Genomic DNA, 22,230 nt, shown 5'->3' with positions numbered 1-22,230 from the left:
GCAGACCACACCACCTGCATGCTCCCAGGCCTGGACAGGTTGTAGGCTAGCAGGGTTGACAAGAAAAGGAAAGTCCCTATCCCCAGGGATGTTAGTTTGCCTGCATATTTCAGACAAGCACAGCAACCTGAGGCCACTGCAAACCAATGTTGCATCATCGAAGGCTAACTATGTTTCTTCATTCCTGGACCTCCATTCATTTAAAAAATTTTTTTAATTAATGGACTTTACAGACAGAGAAAGACAAATACCATATGATTTCACTTATATGTAGAATCTAAAGAGCAAAATAAATGGATGAACAAAGTAGAAACAGACTCATAGAGAACAGACTGATAGTTGCTAGGTGGGAGGAGGTTTGGGGGGCTTGGTGAAAAAGGTGAAGGTATTTAGAAGTACAAATTGGTAGTTATAAAATAGTCACAGGGATGTAAAGTACAGCATAGGGATATAGTCAATAATATTATAATAACTATGTATGGTGCCAGGTGGGTACTTGAAATATCAGGGGGAAACACTTTGTAAAGCACATGATTATTTAACTACTATGCTGTACACCTGAAACGAATATATATATCTACACTAATAAAAGAGAAACATGGTAATTAGCGTATGACCGCTACCCTTCCCATTGGCTAATCAGCATATCCTTATGCAAATTAACTGTCAGCCAAGATGGCGGTTAACCACGAACAAAGATGGCGGTTAATTTGCATATGTAGCCGCAATGCTGGGAGGCGAAAGGGGAAGGAGGGAAGAAGCTGCCTGCTGCTGACTGCATCGGCAACCCAGGTGGCAGCCAAGAGCCAGAGAACCGAGCTGCCTTTGTTCGGAGAAGCCAGGCCGCCTTTGCCGGCTTCTGTGATAGGAGAACCTGGCCGCCTTTGCCCGCCCTGGGCCAGTAATCGGAGAAGCTGGGTGGGGCAGGGAAGAGGTGGATGTCTGTCTCTTCCCAGCCCCGCCTGGCTTATCAGATCCCTGATCACCAGTGATGGGAGAACACCCAGAGGCGGGGCCAGAGGCCGGCTGCATAACTGCCTGGGGACACCATCCGGTCCCCGGGGCGACGCAGCCAGGCCCCAGCAGGAGATCCAGAAGGCGACCCAGGCTCAGGAGCTGCGTCGCTGCTGGGGCATGTGATCCCGGCGACACAGCCAGGTCCCAGTAGGAGATCCAGAGGGCGACCCAGGCACCGGGGCTGCGTAGCCACTGAGGCCCGAGATCCGGTGCCTGGGCTGAGGAGACCCAGGGGCCAGGGCTGCGTCGCAGCTGGGCACGGAGATCCGGTCCCCAGGGCGATGCAGCCAGGCCCCAGCAGGAGACCCAGAAGGCGACCCATGCGCCGGGCCGAGGCTGCGTCGCCGCTGGGGAACGCTATCTGGTGCCTGGGCTGAGGAGACCCAGGGGCCGGGGCTGCGTTGCAGCTGGGCACGAGATCCAGTCCCCGGGGGCGACGCAACCAGGCCCCAGAAGGCGACCCAGGCGCTGGAGCTGCAAAGCCGCTGGGGCACACGGGCGACGCAGCCAGGCCCCAGCAGGAGACCCAGAAGGCGACCCAGGCACCGGGGCTGCGTCGCCGCTGGGGCACGCGATCCCTGCGAGGCAGCCAGGCCCCAGCAGGAGACCCAGAAGCCACTGGGGTACGCTATCTGGTGCCTGGGCTGAGGAGACCCAGGGGCCTGGGCTGCGTCGCAGCTGGGGCACACGATCAGGTCCCCTGGGGCGATGCAGCCAGGCCCCAGAAGGAGACTCAGGCGCCAGGGCTGCATGGCCGCTGGGGCACACCATCCGGTGCCTGGCCTGAGGAGACCCAGAAGGAGACCCAGGGGCCTCCCAAGAGGAGAGTCTCCGTGGTCGATGGCGAGGTGTCAGGACAGGAATAAAGACCAGAGGTGACTCAGATGCCTGGCCACAGGGTTAGACCAGCCAGCAGGGCCTTTCAGTTGGGACTGGGATGGGGGTGGGGCGAGGGAGGCAAGCTGGACATAGAGAACTACAACTCCCAGGAGGCTTAGCGGCCAGGGCCTGGGTTCCTGGCTGTGAAATTGGATGGGCTGTGTCATTTTGCAAGCCACTTTAAACTAGAGGCTTGCAAGGTTGGAAGTTCTGCACTGGGAGCCAGGGAGAAATGGAGCTGGAGCAGAGAGAGGGGTCCATGGCAGCCGTGGGCTTTGAGAAGTTCTCAGGTCACATCCTGGAGAGCGAGCTTGAGACCAAAGTGGAGTTCATGTCTGGGGGTCTGGGCAGCTCCAGCCTCCAGGAGCGAGATGAAGAGGAGGAGGCAGCCCGAGGCCAGCAACAGCGGTGCCAACGGGAACTCAATCACAGGAAGTACCAGGCGCTGGGTCGGCACTGCAGGGAGATCAAGCAGGTGAACAAGCGGGTCCTGAACAGGCTCCATCAGGTACAGACGATAACACGGAGACTCCAGCAGGAGCGGAGGTTCCTCAAGAAGGTGCTAGACTCCTAAGGCGATGACTACCGGGCCAGCCAGTTCACCATCATACTGGAGGACTAGGGCAGCCAGGGCACAGACGCCCCCACCCCAGGCAACGCTGAGAACGAGCCTCCAGAGAAAGAGGGGCTGTCCCCGCCCAGGAGGACGCCAGCGCCCACAGAAGCCAGCAGCCCGGCCCCTGGCGAGGGGCCCAGCGGGTGGAAGAGGCAGCGAGCGCAGCTAGCGCCACAGGAAGAGCACCAGGCGGGAGTCCCGCTGACTCTGGAGCTGGCCCCCGTGCAGATAAAGGTGGAGGAAGACTTTGGTTTCAAAGCGGTTGAGGCTCTGGACTCAAGTTGGGTTTCTCGGGGGCCAGACAAGCTGCTGCCCTACCCCACCCTAGCCAGCTCCCCCTTTGACTGACCCCCCAATAAATGGACCCCATGCTCTCCTCGGCAAAAAAAAGCTTATAGAGGCATGCTTATAGGATCAAATAGTATAAATATAGATGTAACAGGACAATAAAAAGAGAACCTGGCTATGATGATTACCTGAATGCTGCCTCTGTGTCATTCCTTCTTCGCCGACTCCGTCCACACCTTTGGGAACCCCTGGACCTGCTGGGCAGGACCCCAACATTCCTCTTCTTATAAGGACTTCAGTGAAATGGGCTAAGGGTCCCACTGGAACTGCCTCAATTTAATGTAATCCCCTCTTTAAAGATCTTTTCTCCATATACAGGTACATTCTGAAGTTCTGGGGATTAGGATTTTAACATACATTTTGTTGATTACCCAAATCAACCCTTAACAACCAACATGTTCCAGAAAGTATATTCCTACAGGGTTATTTACCAAACATTCAGAAGTATTTTTAAAAGAGCTAAGCCCCTCGCCCACTGCGCGGGCCCCTCCCGGCGAAGAGCGAAGGCCTGGGTTCCGGGCTCTGGAGGAAAACTGGTGCCAGCAGCCAGGGGAAGAGGCCCCCAAGGGGCCCCAGATTGCGAGAGGGCACAGGCCGGGCTGAGGGACCCACCCGAGTGCACAAATTTTTGTGCACCGGGCCTCTAGTATATATATATTTGTGCACTCGGGTGGGTCCCTCAGCCCGGCCTGTGCCCTCTCGCAGTCTGGGGCCCCTTGGGGCCCCCTTCCCCTGGCTGCTGGCACCAGTTTTCCTCCGGCGCCCGGAACCCAGGCCTTCGCTCTTCACCAGGAGGGGCTGGCGTGGTAGACTTCCCTCTTCACTCTTCGCTCACCATGCCAGCCTTCGCTCGCTGCTCCTGCCCTGGGCCAGCGAGCTTTGTTCCATCGCTTGGCGCCTACATATGCAAATTAGCCACCATCTTTGTTGGCGGTTAATGTGCATATCGTGCTGATTAGCCAATGAGAAGCATAGCGAAGGTACAGTCAATTACCATGTTTGTCTATTATTAGATTAGATATCCTATCTAATAATAGAGAAACATGGTAATTAGCCGTACCTCCGCTACCCTTCCCATTGGCTAATCACGGCGATATGCAAATTAACTGCCAACCAAGAAGGCGGCCGGCAGCCAGGCAGCTTGAAGCGAACAGGAGGCTTGCTTGCTTCAGTGACGGAGGAAGCCAACGTTTCCCGCCTGCCTTGCCGGCCTCTGAGCTTGCAGTTTAAGAAACATTGTTACAAATATAGAAGCTAAACAAAACCCCAGAAACCTGCTTTCAGCCAGCTGGGCTTCAGCCAGCAGGACCGCTACATTGTTTCAATTATAGAAGAAACGCAGATCCCTGCTTTCAGCCAGCCGGGATCTCAGAGCTGGAGTGAGCAACAGTGTTACAATTATAGAACCCAAACAAACCAGATACCTGCTTTCAGCAGCCAAGGCCTCAGAGCTGGAGCCAACCTCAGAGCTAAATCTGGCCCAGAATAAAAAAAAAAAGAAAAAAAGGACAGGTTGGGAGCTTCAGTCACCCGCCAGCCTGAAAATGGCCCTCAGCCCCTCATCCAGACTGGCCAGGCACCCCAGTGTGGACCCCCACCCTGAAGGGGGTGTGACCAGCTGCAAACAGCCATCATCCCCTCATCCAGGCTGGCCAGGCACCCCAGTGGAGACCCCCATCCTGAAGGGGGTGTGACCAGCTGCAAACAGCCATCATCCCCTCATCCAGGCTGGCCAGGCACCCCAGTGGGGACCCCCACCCTGAAGGGGGTGTGACCAGCTGCAAACAGCCATCATCCCCTCATCCAGGCTGGCCAGGCACCCCAGTGGGGACCCCCACCCTGATCCAGGACACCCTTCAGGGCAAACCAGCCGGCCCCCACCCGTGCACCAGGCCTCTATCCTATATAGTAAAAGGGTAATATGCCTCTCAGCACCGGAATCAGTGGAGCCACGAGGCCTCCCGGCACTGGGATCAGCGTGACAGGGGGCAGCGACCAAATTCCCTGATCGCCCTGCGGCTCTGTGTGTGACAGGGTGCAGCGCCCCAACCCCCGCCCCCCCCCCCCCCCCACGGGCCCTGCTCTGTGTGTGAGGGGGGAAAGCCATAACCTCTCCATCGGTCCTGCCCTGAGTGTGACAGTGGCAGTGCCCCAACCCCCCAATCGGCCCTACCCTGAGCGTGACTAGGGGTGGCATCGCAACCTCCCGATCCACCCTGCTCTGTGCATGACAGGGGGCGGCACCCCAACTCCCCAATCGGCCCTGCTCTGAGCCCGGCCAGGGGCTGCACCTAGGGATTGGGCCTGCCCTCTGCCACCCGGGAGCAGGCCTAAGCCAGCAGATCATTATCTCCCAAGGGGTCCCAGACTGCAAAAGGGCACAGGCCAGGCTGAGGGACCTCCTCTCCCCGCCGAGTGCACAAATTTTTGTGCACCAGGCCTCTAGTATATATATAAAAAGGCTAAGTGTCTGTCCATCAGACTGGTAGCTATGACACACGCTGACCACCAGGGGGCACATGCTCAACGCAGGAGCTGCCACCAATGCACACTGGCCATCCTTATATAATAAAAGCCTAATATCCAAATTGACCAAATGGTGGAATGCACTGACCACCAGGGTCAGACGCTCAATGCAGGAGCTGCCCCCTGGTGGTCAGTGCACTCCCACAGGGGGAGCGCTGCTCAGCCAGAAGCTGAGCTCACGGCTGGCAAGCGCAGCGGCTGTGGCAAGATCTTCTCCCACCTCTGCTGTAGGCGGGTGGTAAGGAGCAAGGGGTCCCAGACTGTGAGAGCCCCGGACTGCAAGAGGGCACAGGCTGGGCTGAGGGACCCTCCTTTCCCCCAGTGCACGAATCTCATACACCGGGCCTCTAGTTTAAAAATAAATGGCACCGTGGACCTGGTGCCAACACACCAACATTCGGCTCCCCCCAAGTGGGACACAGGCCCTGCCACCACCCTGAGCGACACCCCACCAAATTGCAGCCAACGCTGCCAAGACCCCATGGTGCAAAACGCGGCCCACAGCCCAGCCCTGCCTGGAAACGGTCGCTGTGGGTGCTGGGTAATGACATCACATAGCAACGCCCAGCTTCCTCTCCCTAGCAACTAGTCTCCTTGGAGTTTCTTCAGTCCAGGAACCCGACTTGCTTTATAGCCAGGTGCAAACATTTTACAGTTTAACCAAATGTCTGTGAAGTGTTTTCCTATGCCTCATCTCATTTGATCCTCACAGAAGTTCTGGAGTAGGTAGATAGGAGACTTGGTAGAATCTTATTTTCTTTTCATTAGCAAGATGCGAATAGCAATATTAAAATATTTCTTGTAATTAATTTCCTTTCAATGTGTACGAATCCGTGCACCAGGACACTAGTATAAAATAATATTAAATGTAAACTTTAATTGAAAAAAATTAATAGACTATTTTTTAGAGCAGTTTTAGATTCACAGCAAAATTGAGCAGAAAGTAAAAACAGTTCCCATGTATTATTCCCATTGCCATATATGCTTAACCTTCTTGTACTCATTCACTTTTTATACTTTGTGTGTCAGACACTGTCCTGTCCTCAGGGCACTTCCAGTTCAGTAAAGTAGACAGAAGAGCAGATAGACCAACCTAGGGAGGGCTAAGTAGCTGAAAGTGCCAAGGGAGCCCTGCAAGACAACCCACCAACCTGCAGAGGAGGTCAGAGGAGTGAGAAAGGGTACCTGGGGAGGTTTTACCTGGGCTGAATTCTAAAGGGGTTCTGGGTGTTAGTAAAGAGGGCAGGGAGGGCAAGAGCAGGATGCATTGCCAGAAGACAGCACTTCTGGCCCAGGTTCTGGGTCTGGCTTTGAACTTGGACATGGTAGATAGAGGCAGGAGGAGCCCTATCCTGCAGAACCCAAAGCTAATGGGTTTAGTTTGAGGGTTCAGGTGGTCCAGAGCAGGCAGGAGGGGCTTACCAGAGTGGGCAGGGTCAACATTGCCCCTTGAAATAGTCTGGGAAAGCTCAGGTACTGGATTGTGCATTTTGTAGCTTTAAACACAACCTGAATGTATTCCAAGGGTTTTCACTGATGACTCAAGTGCCAGCCCCTTGAGGACAGAGTCATTTTTTTGATGGCCCAGGGGCTGGCACCCCCATCCCTTCTGCTCAGATACTATATCCTGGACCAACAGTCTCACAATGAAACAGATAAGGCTTACCTGGCACAAGCTTGTACCTGGAAGGGCTCCTCAATCATGTCAGGTTTTTTCCATTTACTTATCCCTATTGGTAGTTCCAGGAGAGGGGGGCATGAGAAAAAGTTACCCCTTTTTTAACTGAGCAAGCTGACAAAGGCACAGGAATGGCAAGGACTTAGACCCCTCTCTCCAACAAGACTGAGGCAGAGCTAGGGTCACCTGGCACTCTGAGCACCTGTGAGGGTAGCAGGCACACTTGGAGTAGATGAAGGTGCCCCATGCAGCTGGGGCTCAGAGCCTTTGCTTGCTCAGTCAAAAATGGGGATAGTAAAGTGTGCCCTTTGCCGGTGACTCTGAGACCATTGAGAGCAAAGATGGTCCGGCACTAGGTTTGAGAATTCCAGGGCAATCCTACCAGAACAATCCCCACCACTGTTCTGGGGCTGCAGCAGAGGACCCCTGCCCAGGCGATGAGAGGCCCTGGGATGTGAACATGCCCCTCTCATGAGCGTCCTAGAAAGGAGACTATGAGCATTGTGTGCCAGTCCTTTGCATATATGACTGCAATTCACCTGTCATCTTGTGAGGTGGGTACTGTTCCATTTAACTACTATGTAAACTGAGGCTCAGAGTAGTGAAGTTACTCATAGAGGCCCAAGCTGGTAAACAGCAGTGCTGGAGGGAGTGCCGCTCTCTACAGTCCACTCTCTGCACAGCATCCTCTTACTCCATCTGAATAGGACAGAGTGTGTGTATTTGCCTAATCAAGTAAAATAATGCGATGCTTTATTTATTTATTCATCCACTCGATCCATCTTCACTGTACATATGCCTGTGCCAGGCACTGTGCTCAGTGTTGGGGATACAGTGGGGAACAGAAGATGTACTCCCTGCCCTCAGGGGCCCACCGTATAGTGGGAAAGACAGGCTCTTATCAGATAAAGAAGAAGAGACACTGATAAGTGCCATGAAGGAGAAGTACCAGGTACTCTGAGAGGAGTAAACATGGGGCCTAATTTAGTGATGGGGAAAGGGGACTATTAGGAAGTGAGTATAAGGAAGATGAATGACCAGGAGGCTAGGGGAAGATGAGCCAGAACATTCCAGGCCAAGGCTACTATAACATATATATTTCATTTTTTTTAATTAAAATTTTGAAGTGTAACATATATATTGAAGTACACACATGTTAAGTGGACAGCTTGATGAGTTTGCATGTGATGTTCACACCTGTGTGATCACCCAGACCAAGCCAAAAGACATTTCCAGGTCCATCCTCTAGGTTCCCACAGCTTTATTACTGAACCCTTGGCCGGTGTTGTTTTTCATTCAACTAGCTGGAGGACAGGGACCGAGCCATTTTGCTGTTTTTGCCTCGTTCCACCTGATCTAATGTAGTGCAATGCCCACAGGAGGCTGCATGAAGCCCATTAGGGGTGTAGAGTTGCCAAGGGGGTCTTAGAATATGTGCTCAATGCCCCCTCAGAAATGTGGGAGGTGACAGATGGGGCCCGGGTGCACACATTCTCAGCAGAGGGCTCAGGTGTGTGGAATTCCTTGTATGGAATAACCTGCCCAGAAGGCACTGGCTGCAGCGTGGCATTGGCCAAGTTACCATGGAGGGCCTGACTCCTGGGTTGAGCACCCACCATGAGAGATTTAGAGAGCTGAAGGAACAGGGCCAGGCCCAGCTCAGGGAGCCTTTGAAGTCAGATGCCAGGTGCAGAATGCTCTGAAGGAGGCTAGAATGCAAATTCTCATTGAAGGACAAGATACCCCCACTTGCTGCTCCTGCCTGGAAGAACCTGTCCCTTCCTTCCCCCCCACCCCCCCACTTGGTTCATGGCCCTGCCTGGGAGATGATACCCCTAAAGGAACAGAGTCTTGGCTTGGGCTTGAGTAGCAAGATGGGGGCAGCAGAAAGGAATTGGAGGGGAGGCAGGGCAGCATGAGTGTGGTATACGAAGTCCAGCAGCTGTCGGTGTCTCCAGAATGTTGGAAGACTTGAAGAAGTGCTTTTTGCACTAAGACACAACCCTCCAGTTCTTTAAGAAGCAGACAGGGCCCAGCCAGCATGGCTCAGTGGTTAAGCGTCAATCTATGAACCAGGAAGTCATGGTTTGATTCCCCGTCAGGGCACATGCCCTGGTTTCGGACTTGATCCCCGTGTAGGAGGCAGTCGATCAATTATTCTCTCTCGTCATTGATGTTTCTATCTCTCCTTCTCCCTTCCTCTCTGAAATCAATAAAAATATATTTAAAAAAAGAAGCAGACAGGGACATTTTTTAGGGGTCCAGATGCCAGTTGTCACTGAGGGTCATTATGTTGGATGGACTCTGAGTCCCTCAAACCATATTGTTCCAGTCTCCTCTCATTCTTTTTTTAAAATATGTTTTTATTGATTTTAGAGAGAGAAAAGAAGGGAGAGTGAGAAATACAATGAGAGAGAAACATTGATTGGCTGCCTCCTGCACAACCCTTACTGGGGATTGAGCCTGCAACCTTGATATGTGCCCTAACCAGGAATTGAACCAGTGACTTCTTGGTACACCAGATGATGCTAAACCAACTGAACCAGACCGGCCAGGGCTCTTCTTATTTCTTTGACTGTAATAAGGCTTGGGACCACTGCGTGACTCTGCTTTCACATCATATTGTTATATCAAGGCGCAGATCCCAAGACCACTTGACACCAAAATATATCTTGTTAATCATTCTGCTTAAGGTAGCATGGCAGCAAAGTCTTATTGTTAAGATGGCCTTCCCTTCACAATTGGTAAAGGTGTAACCATGAGCACATGAGGTCAAGTAGGAAAGGAAAGAGGAGGAAAAGAAGTACGCATCAGTGGTCAGTGCAGGTAATAAGGACTGACTGATACCTTAGTCAGCGGTTCTCAACCTGTGGGTCACGACCCCTTTGGTGGTTGAATGACCCTTTCACAGGGGTCGCCTAAGACCATCCTGCATATCAGATATTTACATTACGATTCATAACAGTAGCAACATTACAGTTATGAAGTAGCAACGAAAATGATTTTATGGTTGGGTCACAACATGAGGAACTGTATTTAAAGGGCCAGAAGGTTGAGAACCACTGCCTTAGATCAACTTCAGCATGAGGAAGGCTGGGATGTCACATTTCCTGAGTGTTCTATGCCAGGCACTTTCCTGTGGCTCTTCTGCAAGGGTGTATTGTTATCCTTATTTCACTAAGAGAAAAACTGATGCTCAGGGGACTCACCCTATTATAGGCTAAAGCAGGAAGGTATGGAGCTGGGTTTTGAGCCAGGTGTGCCCAACTCCAAGGGTGGCTCACATTTTCTCCATGGAAAGCGCTCTCCAGGTACCATGAGAATGCCTACATGAAGGGATGTCCAGCCCCAAAACAAAGAGCCAATCCCTAGACATTTGAGGGAAGCCTCCAACCTGGAAGAGAGGTCAAAACAACAGAAAAAAAGGAACTCAGAAACAAAGACCTCAGAAACAAAGATGCTGCAAAGAACAGAAGAAACTTCAAAGAAACTATCATTGATAAGCTCAGAGAGGGTGGAAGAGATATGCCATCCTGAAACATGAATAAGATACTGCGAAAAGGGGAACAATCAAAGAACAAGAAATTTGAAATGTGATAACAAAGTGATAGATAAAGTCAAGGAAGCCTTTCAGAAGGTTAAACAGAAAGATACAAAGATGGATAATAGGATAAAAGAGACAAAATTTGATCAATCTGAGATTCAACATCTAACTGATTCAGTTTCCTGAAAGAGAGGATAGAGGCATCAGTGGGGAAAGATAGAAATGTAAAAAGAGATATATAAATGGAGCCACTTTAAAATGGAGTAAGAGCTGCCATCCCAGAGGTACTGCCTTGCACATCTTATGCCTCAAACCTTTGGAATGTAAAAACAGGGCAAAATAACCTTTGGACTAGGTCTAGGGTGATGTTGTATTCCAAAGAACTGTTTGCAAGAATAATAAGAAAGCAGTTATGATTACTGAACTAATGACTCCTGGATTGAAAATTTAAAGCATCCTTTAAATTTAGTGTTACTAAGTTAGCTTATCTGCACCTATAGAAATTCCTTCTTCCTATTGATATAATTGTTCCCCTTCCCTTTCTCATAAATACTCTTTGCCTTTTCCTCTTTATCAGAACATTATTTGGGTTTCTGCCTGAATTAGTGCTTCCAGAATAGCTATTCTTTTTTATCTCAAATAAATGCTTGTTGCTTCTCACTTTGGCCTTTTATTTTTGGGGTGAACATAGATAACCCACAATAAACATTTTTAGGAAAAACAAAAATGTCTAATTAAGAGTCCACGGAGTACCCAGCACAGTGAATGAATACAAAACAAAGCAAAACCTCTCACCAAGATTCATCATTGTGAAATCTTAGAACACCAGGAGTAAAGAGAAGATCTAAGTGAGATGGTTTATGGAATGGTGACATGAGAAGCTCTACAGATCTTCTCCCCAGTAAAACAACCATAACTAATAAAACTTAATTTAAAAAACCTTTTAAATTATCTGAAATATTTTCTAAGGGCACATAGAAAATAAACATTTATTCAGGAAAACCTACTAAATCTTGGTTTAAAAAAAAAGATTGAGAGACTGTGGCATTTGAGCTATGACCTGTTTCCTGCCCTTTCCTTCCCATTGCATTGTGACAGAGGCTCCTCTCCAGGTAGGTACATCCAAGAACACAGGGCTCTCTCTACCCCTAGTTCCAGCTGAGGGCTACTGTGTCTCCCTGGAAATGGCAGACCACCAGCATTTCTTTTCTCCCTCAGTTCCCTGTTACATAAATTCTTTTTTGTTGTTTTTACAGAAATTCTATTCCAGGTAAGAGTGAGTGAGAGGCTGGAGACTCTCTCCCTCAATCCATTTCCAACTTAGAGGGTGTAACCCCCACTTCAGGCATGGCAGGCTGAAAATACTGGGGCCCTGATCGCCCTCACCCTGGTTTGCTCATAGAATGGAGGTACCATACTGGGAGAGGCAAGTTTAGAAGACCAGAGGCTACTGTCCTCACTTGCATCCTTATAAAACATGGCTGTCACTCTAAGACACCAACTTCAGAGCAGTGGCACAGAGGTTTTGTACAGGGAGAGAGGAAGGCCATAAGAACAGAGCTCTGATGCTCTCTCCAAGGGAACTGACTTTATTTGGAACAGAGTGTGGGAAAATCCAAGCCATTGGGTGCTCTGAAAATTAATGGAGATTGAAAGGGCGAGGGCTACATCCTCCATCTTGCCCCAGGGTAAGGGCTACGCCCTCCATCTTACCTTGGCCATGTGCTCAGCAAGGCTTCTTCCCAGAAGCCCAAGCCTCTGTTAGCCACACCCAGGACTTCTTTAAACTAACCAATGACAATCAAGGGAAGTCGCCATAGATATGACCACATCCTGTGTAACAAGACACCGACTTGCACCTGGCCAATCGGCAGGGCCCACAGTCCTTTCTCCTCCCCTTACTCCAACCCCCCTATAAAACCTCTCTCCACACAGAGTTCCCTCTCTCTGCCACTCAGCTTGCCATTGCATCGGTGAGTGTGGTCGGGGAGCCAAACTAGTTTGAATAAAGACTCTTTGCTTTTGCATTGGACTCGGCTGGCTCCCTGGTGGGCTTTTGGGGATCTTGAAATCTGGGCATAACATTTGGGGGCTCGCTGGGATCCCCAGGACCCTCGAGGGACCCCCGATCCGGAGAGTCTGACTGGCCACGGTAGGTGTCTGTGTGTTGTGTCTGTTCTGTGTGTTTGTGTGTTCTGTCCTGTGTGAGCTCATGGGGGACGTGTATTCCCCCCACGAGGGATGAGTATGCCCCTCATGAGGGATGTGGTTTCCCCTCACGGATTTGAGATGAGGCGGGGCGCTCCCGCCAGTTTGGCGTAAGGCCATTGTCTAGTTGCTTCCATGGAGTTGGAAGACTGTATTTTCGGGTCCTTTTAGTTTTCTGTGTTTGTAGACTGCTCCTTTGGGTATTGTGATTGATAATTTCAAGGAGATTGGGGGAGTCTTTAGAGCTCCCTCAGGAGTTGGGAAGTTGTTAGGAATTGAATGGATTGTTTAAACTCTGAATGAATGTCTGGTGAAAGCATGGGAGTGTGGAGGGAGGGGGTGTGCCCTCTCCCCTCCTTTGTGTGGCTCCACGACTTCGGTCAGGCGGGCATCTGAGTAAGGATCTGTGAAAACAGGTCACCCCCTCCCCAAGTAAATGCGTCTGGGATTTCTGTGCACGTGTGGAGAGAAAAGCTGGCTTAAAACTAATGCACCCACTGTCCGATTTTGGATAGAGTTTTTGTTAGGTCGGAGGGAGCCCGGGATCGGATACATGCGGACATGGGATGAGACAATGGACTTCCTCTGGAATTTCTCACAGATCTGGAATCTCTCACGGGTCAGCGTGCCAGACACAGATACCTGCTTCTCCTTGAAGTTCACAGAGATCCCCGCACAAGATACTGACCCATTCCTGAATGTGCCGCCCACCCCCTGCGGCCGAGACTCCCTCAGTTGAATGTGTGATGATCCCTGCTGCGGGCACTTCCTCAGTTCAGGCCCCCGCCCTCACCAAACACCTGAATAAAGAGATGTCCCTCCCTCCCTGAAGTCGCGAAATTCACTGGCCCCACCTTTTGGGCCGGTGGGTCTCGCCCGAGAACGCAAATAAACTTCTCCTTTTTCTTTCTGATTCTCTCGATTCTCTTTGCTTTCCTCGCCGCCGCTTTCCTGGATCACCTAACATTTGGTGCCTTGAAACCCGGGTGGCGTGAGCACCTAGTCTTGCCGTCCCTTCACGGCTTGGGGTGCCCGCCTCTCCCTCCTTGTGGCCCAGGACCCGTCGGGACCTCGTTTCTTCAACTCGGCAACCTCTTCCCGGTGGCAACATCAGCGGTGAGTCCTGCCCCGCCCCGTGCCGCTCCCCCGTGGCCACACACCTGCCGGCGTCTCTGTCCGTAAAACGCGGCCGCGTCAGAGACTGTCCTATCCGGGCCCTTCCAGGAAGGTTCCTTGGACCTCAGGAGATAGTGGAGACGTCCCTAACTCCTTTGGTCTACTCCATCTGTCCGTGGCGCGAGTCAAATCGCTAGGACGCTAGCTTTTTGGCCCCGCTACTGGCCACGGGGAACGGACCATGGGCAACCAAAATTCCAAACCTGACCCGACCACACCTCTAGGGTGTCTGCTCACCAATCTGGCTGAACTGGGCCTGTCGCAGGACCTGCGTCCGAAACGTCTCATTCATTTCTGTAACGTGACATGGCCCCAGTATGAATTGGATAATGGATCTAGATGGCCTAAAAACGGGACATTTGATTTTACCATCCTCACCGACCTCAGTAATTTCTGCCAACGAACCGGGAAGTAGCTCGAGATCCCCTACTTTCAAGCCTTCCTTTGTTTGCGTTCTCGTCCCACCCTCTGTTCTTCTGTTCTTCCTGCCCCACGGCCCAGGTTCTCCTGGCCCGTGGGAAACCTACTCTCCCTACTGAGATCTTTTCGTTTTCCGCCTTATCTGAACCACCCGAGAATCTTTCCTCCCCGCCCCAGCGCCGTCCGCCCCAGCGCCGTCCGCCCCAGCGCCGTCCGCCCCAGCATCCTCACTCTCCGCACCCTCTGCTCCTCCCTCCCTGCCGGACTCTCCTCCGGCCATGCCTTAAAGGGAGAGAGTCTTGGGGGCGGCGATGGACCATGCCGGTAGGGGCCCAGGCCGTTCCTCGCCAGGAGCCGGGCTGGGAGTATCAACTAGGCACCCCCGAAGGGCAAAACGGGCGCCGACGCCGAGACCAGATGCTCCAGTGCCTGATGGCTGGTCTGGAGGCCGTCTCCCACAAGGTAGTTAATTATGACAAATTAAGGGAGATCACCCAGGGCCCAGATGAGAACCCCGCAGTCTTCCTTAACAGGCTGACTGAGGCTCTGACCTTGTATACTCGTCTGGACCCTGGGTCTCTGGCTGGGGCAACGGTCTTGGCCACCCATTTCATTTCGCAGTCAGCACCAGATATTCGGAAGAGATTAAAAAAGGCAGAGGATGGTCCTCAAACTCCTGTCCGAGATTTAGTGAATATGGCATTTAAGGTATTTAATGCCCGTGAGGAGAAGGCAGAATCAGAACGGGAGGCCCGCCTTAGACAGAAGGTAGACCTGCAGACGCAAGCCTTGGTTGCAGCCCTGAGGCCGGCAGCAGCTGCGCATGGTCCCAAGAGGGCCGTGTGCAGTGGGAGTGCAACGAAAGGACGCACACCGCCTGGACAATGCTTCAAATGCGGAAATGAAGGCCACTGGGCAATGCAGTGCCCCCGGCCCCGGGCTCCAGCCAAGCCCTGCCCAGCTCGAGGTCAAAGCTGCCCCTGGAAAAGTGGTGGGCCTTCTGCGCCTCAGCGTGGGGGGGCCACCCTTCCAGGCCGTGACCGCTGGCCATGTTGAAACTGGCTGAAGACTGAAGAAGCCCAGCCTCGATGACTCCAATCACCCTCTCATCCTCGCTGAGCCTCGGGTCACAATGAAGGTAGTGGGTCACCTTCCCGGTCAATACGGGGGCTGCCTTTTCTGTCCTGCCCTCCTTTTTAGGGACCCTTTATCCTTCCAAGATCTCGGACATGGGTATTGACGGCAAATCCACCTGCCTTCTGGCCACCAGACCCCTTCCTCGCCTCCTTCATCATAGCCCTATAACCCACTCGTTCTTAGTCATGCCTTCATGCCCCGTGCCCCTGTTAGGACGAGATATCCTCACCATCCTAGCGGCCACTCTGCCCTTCAGCCTCCCCACTCCAGCTTCCCTGCTCCTTCCACTCCTGGCCCCCTCCCTTTACAGGGACACCGATCCTCCACTGCCATGCGTCCTGTCATGGGGCCCAGTTGTCCCAGACCATAGTCGCCTAGCTCAGTCTCCGCCTAGCTCAGTCTCTGTCTCCGCCGTGAATGCCTTATCTCTTTATCTCCTCCACACTGTCTCCTCCTTTGAACTGAAAACTGCTCTAATCTCCACCCATCCCCCCGCCACCCTTCCCAAAGGAAAAATGCGGCAGTTTTAAAATCCAAGCGGCTAGAGGCCTGGGAACAGGCTGCGCGATCTGCTCCCTCCCTCCCAGCCTTTTCTCCAGCCTCCAGGTCCCTGGCTTCCACTGCTCCTTCCATTTTCCCTTGGATAGCAGCGCATTCTAACATTTCCTCCCACTTTCACTGCAATGCCTACCTCTCTCAGGCTCACCGAGTGCCTCCCACCATCCCCGAAGAAGATTCGGCGACACCATCCAGGACCGGATGACTCATCATTCCTCACAGGCTCTTACCTGGCAAGCGACCCTCCAATTTTTCTCAGGTTTTTCATATTTTCAGGTGAAACAGATACGGAATGATGAGGGAGTCATCAGTCCTACTGTCTGGGATGGGAAATCCTCTAGTGTCGCTCTCTATTTACAAACCCTGGACCTACTCCTATGCCCACACTCATCAACGCAACTTTCCACCTACTCTCTAACATCAATCCCTTCTCTACATCCTGCTGGATTTCTCTGTCACTGGCTCGAACCCTCATCATAGCCACTCAATTCCAACCTATTGGACCGTCTAACTAAACTCTCTCTAGAAATTTGCAGCTCCTGGACCGGACCTCCTGCCCATGGCCCCAACCAGAAGTCCGGGCTACACCAAGGAGCCCCACCTTCTTGAGCCCTTTTGACCCTTCTTGCTCAACCACCGTCTCCTTACTGATCCCCCTCCCCTGGGTACGTATCTCCCTTATCTGTCTCTACCCAGGCAATTGCTCCGAGAACATGAGAACAGGTTTCTGCCCAAGCCAGAGCCAACCGACCAGGACTCCCAGGACCAGCCCTTCACCCTGGTGACTCAGTCCTCCTTAAGAACCTACATCCACAAGCCTTGGAGCCTAGGTGGACAGGACTTCACACTGTAATCCTCACAGCCCCCACCGCGGCCAAGCTGCTTGGTGACCCCAGCTTGACGACCTGTCCTGGCACCGCCTCTCCAGAGACCTGTCCTGGCACTGCCTCTCCAGACTCAAGAGGACCCCGGAACAGCATGACTTCTATAAATGTAATGTATTGGGCCACACTAACGTCTGCCTTAACCGCCCTCCCCTCCTCCTTCTCCTCCAGGCCCTGAGCAACCTACACCAACCCCCACCCGCTTATGTGTGGAGGTTCAAGGTCCGTGAAACCTACTATCAGAACGGCAAACAAGTCACCCGGCAGGTCTTTGCTGGCTGCCGTCCCACTCACAACTTCTCCAAGACCCCAAGGGAAAGGTGAATGTCAGCCTCCCATGGCTGGCATTCCCCTTTGGGAACCCGAAACTCCAGAGCCCACCCTGCCCCCATGGATATGCTACCAGACCAGTAATCCGGTAACTGGGGGACAAGTCATTTAGAACTGTACCCGAAACCACACCGCATCCAGCCTCACCAAGGCCAGACCAGGTACCGTCTTTTGGTGCAACGGCACCTTAAGCAACTGCATGAACCCCTGACCCTGGGCCTTGCTTCATGGTCACAGTCGTTCCCCAACTAACCTTGTATGGAGAGTTGGAGCTCGCCTGGCTGCTCCCTCCATCCCGCCCCCAGACGCACCGGGCTGCCTTCCTCCCTGTCATGTTAGGGGTGAGTATCGCCGCCTCAATAGGCCTCACTGGGGGGCCCTCGGGAACAGTCTGGTCACTGCTCAGTACTTTAATGACAAGCTCCAGTTAGCCCTGGAGTCTACTACTGTCTCTTTTAGCCTCCCTACAGCAGCAAGTGACATCAGTAGCCCAAGTAGCCCTACAGAACCAGCGCGCCTTAGACCTTCTGACTGCAGAAAGAGGAGGAACCTGCATATTCCTTCAGGAGGAATGCTGTTATTACATCAATGAGTCTGGAGTAGTGGAGCAAAATGTACAGACCCTGACTAAGCTGAGTGAAGAACTACATGCACGACACTTCCAGGACAACTCCCCTTTCAGCTGGTTCCAAAGCCCCTTAGCTACCTGGGTCCTGCCCATGATAGGGCCCCTGATTCTCATCTGTGTCTTTTTTCTCCTAGCCCCGTGCCTCCTCAAGTTCATCCGCTCCCGGATCGCAGAGATGTCACGGGTGACTGTGAATCAGCTCCTGCTCCATCCCTACACTCGGCTCCCCTCCGACCCGACTCTGCCTAACCCCGGCCTTTAACCGCCGCCCCCCCTCGTCGTCCTTGTCCTTGTTCAGCTGGAAGCAGTCAGAGAGTCGCCGACCCTTATCACCAAAAGGCCGGGATGTTAGGTCGGAGGGAGCCCGGGATCGGATACATGCGGACATGGGATGAGACAATGGACTTCCTCTGGAATTTCTCACAGATCTGGAATCTCTCACGGGTCAGCGTGCCAGACACAGATACCTGCTTCTCCTTGAAGTTCACAGAGATCCCCGCACAAGATACTGACCCATTCCTGAATGTGCCGCCCACCCCCTGCGGCCGAGACTCCCTCAGTTGAATGTGTGATGATCCCTGCTGCGGGCACTTCCTCAGTTCAGGCCCCCGCCCTCACCAAACACCTGAATAAAGAGATGTCCCTCCCTCCCTGAAGTCGCGAAATTCACTGGCCCCACCTTTTGGGCCGGTGGGTCTCGCCCGAGAACGCAAATAAACTTCTCCTTTTTCTTTCTGATTCTCTCGATTCTCTTTGCTTTCCTCGCCGCCGCTTTCCTGGGTCACCTAACAGTTTTGAGCTAGAGTCTCTTTGCAGATGTGCAGGATGGAGCCCAAGACTGATCATTTACCCAAAAGAAAAAAAGATGCTAGCTAGATGCTAGCAGAAAGATTGGCATTTCCATAATAAAGAAGTTTTTAAATGCTAAGGAAGGGTGTTAAGGCTGGCTTCCCAAGGAAGAGTGTGGTCAATTTACATCTGAAAAGACCAGGTAGGCCAGAACCTGTTTTGCAAGGCTCAAATGTGGTTTTCCAGAGTCGCTTGAAAGTAAAAAGTAAAGTTTCATTTGCCTCATGAAAAATCTAAAGAACAGAATTAAATCTAGGTTGAATATTGAGAAATGCTGAATATTTAACTTGCCAGCTAAAAGTTTAAGGTTTGGATTGAATTGGGAAAAATTATGTAATTGTAATAACTAAATGCCTTTGCTTATTGGTTTGATTGAGAAGGGAGGATTGATTTTGTGACCTCAACTGAAGATTTTTGATGCAAGGACCAGTTTAAATTTAATTGATATTCTTTACAGCTCAAGGAAGAGAATGACAACACCCCAAGTCCAGTTTTCTTGGAGTATGTACTCCAACAAAACCTCTCTTCTCTAAGGAAAAACAGGAAACAAAGGCATGACCATACCTCCCAATTTACACTCTCAGTGTTGATCTCTCTCACTTTTTCACTTTAGCATATATTTCCATATTTCCCTCTCAGATTAATTGAAAAGAAAATCATAACATTTATTTAAAAATCCTTGTTGTAGTATTAATTTGTATTGAATTTAATTTACATATTTATTTAGATATAATTAACATCTTTACACTATTGCTTTTCTTATCCTAAAATGTGTTTATTCTGGCTTTTTATATGTTTTAATAAAATCATATAATTTTCCCTAAAAAGTTTTGTGCATTCTGCTAAGTTTACTCATGGGTATTCTAATAATTTTCATTGCTACTGAATTGGATTTTTTTTCTCTTTCATTTTCTATCTAATTAGCTTTTTACTTGTATATATAAAAGTGACTGATTTTTGTATGCTGACGTTGTACCTACTTGTCTTAGTAAACTTATTGTTTAATTTCTTCTTGCACAATTCTATTATGTGCAAATAATAAAATTTTAGTTGCTTATTACAATTAAACGTTATGTCAAAGTCTTTAAAAGGGACTGATAGCAGTAATCCAATTCCTAAAGAAAAGTACGATTATTTCAGGTAGAAACTGGTTTCATACTGATCTTAGAGGGCACATTTTTCCTTTGCCTGGGAGGGACAGTGCAGCTGTCCCAGGGTTGGAGGGCTCCAGTTCAGTGTTCTGGAGACCCAGGACATGCCTAAGTATAACCTATGTTACCCAAGGACTCTAGATAATGTGTTTACCCAAAGCTGTGGTTTAGATTGTATGCTGTCTCTGCTTCTGTAAATTGATCTGTCCTTATTGCTTAAATATGTAAAATTGTTTAACTAGTGAAATTTCTGTGTCTCTTAAAAATTTTGAATGTATTGAAAGTCAGGATATTTCACAGATAAATATGGATTACTTTGGCTAGGGCACATGTGCTGCAGTCTGCTTTCCAAAGTCTACCACTCATGTATATATGCCTACTTGCCCTGTTCCATTCATTTCTTTTACTTTCTGGAACCCAGAAGGCAGTTGAGGTCTTCACCTTTTGCCAAATAGGAGAGGGTGCAGATTCTGTCACAGAATGGGGATGGGACTGGAAGCCACCCATAACCCAGCTACCTGGGGTATGGTTGAGACACTTTGGCTGAGAACATGTCAGGAGAAACTGGGTTGTAGCCTTGGGATCATTCTTGGTTGGAACTGAATGTGTGAGTTGTGATCTCACACACTAAGAAGTGAAGATATAGGTTACCATTGCAGGAGAAGATAAGGATATCAAACACGGATTTTTAAGATAGAATTGTGGTCAGAGTATGCAAATCTTAATTTTGAAAAATATTGTCAAATTGACCTCAGAAAGGTTGAGCTAGGTGAAATAATGGTCAACAAACAGTTCATGACAGCATAAGTTTACATACTAGTCAGCATTGGCCATTACTGATCTTTTCAATTTTGCTAATCTGATGGGGAGAATTGCAACTTTGATATGAATATCCCTGAATACTGGTGTGTTAGAGCATATTTTCACATGTATGCTGATCATCTGTATTTTTCTAAGCACTGACAGTTTATAATTATCATTTATTTTTCTTCTTAGGTTTTTTTTTGCTTCTCCTTATTGAATTGTAGGGACCCTTAGATGGTTCTCCTTTCTCTGTTGCAAATATTTTCTTCTAGTCTGTTAACTGCCTCTCGGTTTTGCAGTTGGCTCTCTCATTGTGCAGAAATTGTTCATTTCTATTGATATGTTATATTGACCTTTGATTCTCTTGCAGGTTTGAATGTATGTTGGTTATCTTGAAAGGGGACTGTGTGGGGTGAACCCCAAAAGTAAAGGGTGTCTAGCTGCCAAGAGGGCAGGTACCCAACTGGGCAGGGAAGAGTGCCCATCAGGTTTTTGGTCTCTGTTGAGAGACAGTTGATGGTTGGCAGCCTGTATACTGTCTTGCAGGCCTGCGTAACCATGCCCATGTCAGGGGTAGTACAAACCTCAACTGTAGAAAGCTGGGGAAGGCCTGTTTGGAATAGAAGGTCTGAGGCATGGTTATGCATAGAAAGAAGGTTTAATGCCAACAGTTACTGTTTTATTATAAATCCATGAAAAGGAATTAGCAAGGCAGATCAGTATGTTTTTCTCCTTATGTAATTCCTCCGAAATTTGGCAATGTTAAATAAGTCATGGCAATACATTTCTTTGCATAGATTCAATAAGACTGGTTCCTAATAGTGGTTTTATTAATGGAAAACTTTGACTGGAGTATCATGTTTTAAAGAGCCCTGTCTGAGCTCTAAAGACTTAAAGCCAGTAAGAATGCCACGGAAAAAAAGCCTGGTATCCTGCTTGGAAGCCCTGAAGATGGCTGGCGCTGGAGCATCAGGCCCATGCCCTACCATCACTGGCGGTTGGTAAGAGTAGAAGGGGAGCAGTAAAGATGCCTCTGCGTCCCTGCGGAACCCCCACACACTCTGGGCCGCAACAAGTAGGAGGGCTACTGAGATGGGCCTTAAAGCCTAGAGCGTGGGCTCAGGTGGAGTTGCTACAGGTGAGGGATTCACCTAACTCAGCAGATACTGCAGGCAGGCCTGATGGCAGCTGGATGGCTTGGCTTCCTGGCCCTACGGGGCACATTAAGATTCAACCATGAGATTCCAGCAAAGGTAGTCAGTTACCATTCTTGTTGTGTTTATGCAAACATCAGGACAGTAGATAAATTAATCTTAATTTGGTTTTTTGATAGCCATGGAGGAATTTTAAGAAGAAAAATCCTATTTCAATAGAAGTTGTTAAAGCTAAAATGGTTTCTTTCCCTTCCACTGGACCATTTGTTAAGCATATAGGGATAGTTCAGTTGATAGTTCTGAGTGCCCAGTATGGGCCTCCA

General features: G+C 50.3%; 1 pseudogene; it reads left to right on the top strand.

Moving 5' to 3' along the window:
- The first annotated feature begins 2,102 nt into the window (after window positions 1–2,102).
- LOC139005129 (TCF3 fusion partner homolog pseudogene) lies at window positions 2,103–2,871 on the top strand (annotated as a pseudogene).
- The last annotated feature ends 19,359 nt before the right edge of the window (window positions 2,872–22,230 follow it).

This window comes from Myotis yumanensis, unplaced genomic scaffold (assembly GCF_028538775.1).
Source record: "Myotis yumanensis isolate MYYU_CA2020_CCGP unplaced genomic scaffold, mMyoYum1.0.hap1 SCAF_1, whole genome shotgun sequence".
Classification (NCBI taxonomy): Eukaryota; Metazoa; Chordata; class Mammalia; order Chiroptera; family Vespertilionidae; genus Myotis; species Myotis yumanensis.
Note: the sequence above shows the minus strand (reverse complement) of the source record. Positions and strands in the feature narration are given on the sequence as shown.